This window comes from Hydra vulgaris, chromosome 03 (genome assembly GCF_038396675.1).
Source record: "Hydra vulgaris chromosome 03, alternate assembly HydraT2T_AEP".
NCBI lineage: Eukaryota > Metazoa > Cnidaria > Hydrozoa > Anthoathecata > Hydridae > Hydra > Hydra vulgaris.
Genome location: NC_088922.1, coordinates 65,595,403 through 65,600,376, shown reverse-complemented (window position 1 = coordinate 65,600,376; position 4,974 = coordinate 65,595,403).

Genomic DNA, 4,974 nt, shown 5'->3' with positions numbered 1-4,974 from the left:
AAAATTTAAATTTTTAAAATCTTCATTAGCAAAAAAATTTTCGGCCATTTTTAAAAATTAAAAATAAAAGATAAAACAAGAGTTTATTCAAGAACTCAGATAATAATATTACTTATTTTTAAATAGTCGGTAAAATTTCAACTACATCTATATTTTTTTAAAATCGTGAACTATTAATTTATTATATAGAACTTTTGCATAATAGCCGTTTTGCCTATGAGTTTTTGCTTTTGCAAATAGTTCTTTACGAATTCTCCTAGTTGTTTCACTAAAATCCTCATTTATATATTCGCTTTATCCATAATTACCGCTTTATCTTCAAAGTCATGCAACTTTAGCACAATCGTTCGCACTCGTTCAGAACCACCATTACCAACTCGATGAGCACGTTCAATCCTAATATCATTTGCAATTTCAAGTTTTTCAACAAAGAGTTTTTTGACTTTATTTTTAGTGTCTTCCCAATCTTTTTTATCTGCACCTTCAATGAGTCCATCAATCCGTAAGTTATTTCGTCTGTTTCTATCCACAATGTCTACGCTTTTTGATTTGAGTTCAGTGTTATTAGAAATGATTTTTCCTTGTACTTTTTTTACATTAGTTAATTCTTCGACTACCTTTGCGATTTTATTATCAACACCCTTTACTTTGACTTCCTATTCATCACCAATAAAGTTCATGCTTCCTTTAATTTTACAAAGTTCCTTTTTTACATCATAAACATTTTTTTGAAGCGTTTCAATTTTTATATTTAAACTGCTAGCAATTTCACGAAAAAAAGCCATAACTGTTTCCTTTTGTACGTGCATTATTTCTCTCATCATGGTTATAGATACATATTCTTCGTGTTTAACCATTTTTATTTTGATTAAATATTTAGAAATAGATAAAAATAAGTAATTGTTTTGTAAATATATAAAACGTTTAAACGCAAGAAAATTGTTCTCTATAACTCTCTTCAATTTTCCGTAAACTACTTAATAAGTGTTTGACTGAGTCTTGTTTTTCTGCCTGTTTGAAAATAGCATCTGTGGTTCTAATTTTTAAAAACTCTGGAGAATATTCTGACCCTCTAACTATTGTTCGATTAGTTTCCTCTATATTATCAGCAAAGCCTATGACTTTGCTAATAATATACCTTCTTGAGTCAAATAACTTATCTAATAACTAACTTTATTAAAAGTTAAATAAATAACTATGGTTTTAAATCTTCTTATTCTATGGCTGACTTACTAACTGCTATGACTGAACAATTTTATCGAGTATTAGATGGATGTGGCCAGGCAAGTGCCCACAAATCCAAATTAAATACTCTTTATATAAGCCAAAAATACGCATCAAGATTAGTTTATAATAAAAATAAACTCACCCATGCTAAACCTTTACTAAAAACCTTAAATGTTCTAAATATTTACCAAAGCAACATCTATCAAAATATTCTATTAGTGCTTAAATACAATCTTGGACTAGTCCCATTGCATTTTTCCGATAAAATTTTCAAATTAACACTAATAGATAAATCACAAGAGCAACTAAACAACAAGATTTATACTTAAATATTTATGTGTATCACTGACTGTATATTGTTTAACCACTTTTAACTATATATAAAAATTAATTAGATTTATTTAACCATTTAAAGAGGTACTCAATGATAAGTCTTCATAGTCTTCTACGAGTCTCCTTTACAACAACATGCTTATATTTGAAGAAACAATAGTTTTTAGTTTTTATTAAAAAAAAAAATAAACACTGTTAGTTTTTATGAAAAGAAATATTATTTATTAGTTTAACATTATATTTTGTTAAACTTGTAAAATTACGTTCTCTTATGTTATGTTATATCAGGCGTTGCGAACGAAAGGGGCACACCAACCAAAATCAAGTTTAGAGTGAATCGCGTTTGAAGTTTCAAGACTGAAATTTGCAAAGGGGCACACCAACCAAAATCAAGTTTTGAGTAAGCGCGCGAAATTACACTTTTTCCTACCACGTGGTAGAAGAGTTTACGGTCCCTCCCCCTCTGTGGTAGATGGTGGATTTTTTCAGACCCCCCCCCCTCCTAAGCTACCACATGGTTTTTGAACGCTCCCTAAATCGCTTTTGAAGTTTCTAGACAGAAATTTGATTGATTTTCAGTCAGAAAGAGGCCCACTGACACGTTGATCTTGTGTTATATTGTAGATGACAGACTAAAGTAAAAAATGGTTAAAGAAAACGGATTTTCGAAAATTGGTTGGTGTGCCCCTTTCGTTCGCAACGCCTCATATTAGGTTTGCGCAAATCGCGATTTACGGAATTTTGTGTTAAAATGCTGTGCCACATTTTTTGAAGTATGTTTTGAGTTATCCACGTTAATGTTTCCTTGCGTTATTTTAAATTTTAAATTAAGTTAATAAATGTTAATAAATGTAACTTTAACTTAGCTATAGATGACCCTAAAGTTTCCTAGTTGTTGCTTTTAGTAAATGCAACAACTAGTAAACTTCAAGATCATCTTTACATACCATTTTAATCAAATGAAAATTATGTATAAGTATTGTATAAATATTTTATACAGAGCTTAAACATATTTTTTATTTCATAATAGATATTTATAATAAATATGTATAACTACATATTTTTATTTGATTTGCATCTTGAAGCAATTGATTAGAGTTGCAAATTATATGAAATGACTGCATGGCAACCTTGATTATTCTGGCTTTAAGCAAAATGAGATATAAAATTGTAAAAGGTGATCCACAAGGTTTTGTAAGATCCACAAGGTTTTGTAAATTTTTTAGACAATAAATAACGACACGGTATCATTCCAAGGTATCATGGAAACTGCCTTTTAAGTACTTGTATTATTCTGATAAAGCATTATAGTGACTTTAGACAATATCTTACAACTGGAACAGTAAATTGAAAAAATTTGCAAGCAACTCTTCGAAAAGCAATTTGTAATACAACCGTAATCAAACAAATGTTTGTGCTTGCAGGGAAACTTCTTACTCCCGGATAAAAATGTTTAATGTAACATCAGAGCATGAAACTTTTGATCATGTTGCTGGTATCCAGGTTGTGAAAAATGTTATACAAATAGTTTTTTTTTGCAGACAGACTGATTTTTTGGAAATCCATCAAGCAAAACATTTTGGAATCGGCAATAAATTTATGCTCTCTTGATGAAGAACTTCTTAAAATGACTTCTGCATGTCTTAATACAGTGGAAGATGTTTCAAATAGACAATATAATAGATATTTTTTCACTTACTATTACACATTTAACGAGGATACAGTTAATGCAAAGCTTCTCAATACATTGTGTGAGGAGTTATAGATAGTGAGGAATAATTAGGTATGTTTAGTGATGCCAATGTACTTAATGCAACAATTTGCTATATCTCTTGCAAATTAAAAAAAAAAGACTGGATTATCTAGACAGTCTAAGCTTGAGAGAAAAGGTAGTAATGGTCAATTAATGTAGTACATAAAAGTAGATTTAGAAATTAACTGCATTGTGCTAAAATTCGTACTGAGATTTGCCAAAAGCAAGCATCCAAGCACCAAAAGGTGGATGAAAAAGATAAAAGAAAATTAGAGAGCAAGCTATCAAAAGTAAGTTTTAATGAAATTTTAAACTCATACAAACTTTTTTCCAACGACCAACTATATGATTTAGAAGATGTCATGTTAGGGAGAATTGTTGGGGAAAAACTATACCACGAATGGTACGATCAAAACACGTGCAAATGTTTTGTATAATACTATTTTGTATAATTGTATAATTTTGTATAAACGTGTTTTGTATTGTAGAAAGGATAATAAAAGAAAAAATGACTTTATATACACAATTTCTTACTGGAAAGATAATGAAACTGATATTGAAGCTCTTGACCATTGCATAAAAAGATACAGCTTGCTGCTGGTGTTGTTTCTGGAGAGTTGTAATTAAAGTAATTTTATTATGTAATATGATGCAATATAACATTTTTGGTATCCACAAGGACATCGACTGCTAAAACAGTTTTCAAAAAATTATAAGTCATTTAAACATCTGATATAATTTGCGTTTTATCATATATAATCTATTTGAAGAAAGATGGTAAGGAAAGCTGTTCAATCTTCTACTATAGGTTGTGGGCACCCTAATAACCTCTTTTTTGTTGCGATGGTGTCCAACCCGCACAAGAAAGATTAGAAAAATAAAATCTTATTCAATTAAAATAGTGCTTTAGAATGAATTTTTTTCAAACGTTAGTTTAACTTCACAAGATGTTTGTCGGCTACCAGTTGTCCCGCAATCTTGCAATTGATTTTTCACTACCTTCCAGACTAGCTAGAGCTCTGAAACTTCCAGCATTTGTGTAAATTTAATTAAAGTACTTCTTAAAATTGTTTTCAGAGCCAACTGGAGAACTCCACTTTTTTGTATCTTTTTTTTTTTTTTTTTTTTTTGATTTTACTTTATCTTTCAGAGTTTACTTTGATTTTACTTTATCTTGACAGCATTTGTGATTTGTGTAGTGCCAATGAACATGCATGTTAAATTTGTTTGTTGGCAAGAGGGGGTTGTACCCTTATTTTTTTTCTCTAACACTGTTTTTTTTTAAAGTTGGGGTTTATAACTTTTTAGAAAGAAAGATTTTTTGCAAAAAAGCTTTGATAAGGCATTTTTTTGATATATTTGTTTTAGTATCAATTTTTTTGTCGAGAGAAAATAGGTTAGTGGTCCTGATAAAAATTTACCGTAAAGAAGCCGGGCATATTTGTAGCTATGCTGTTGCTTTTCGCTTTTCTTATTCAGCGTGATTGTAGTCAGGGCCGTCCCGAAGAGGTCTCTCATTAGCGTGGGGGAAGGGGGGTTGTATGTGTTTTTTGCCAACTACAGACACACATACACACACACAGACAAAAAAAAAAGGTCATCGATATTTGACATTTGCCAACTATACTTCAAAACTTACCAACTGAAATGGTAAATGTACA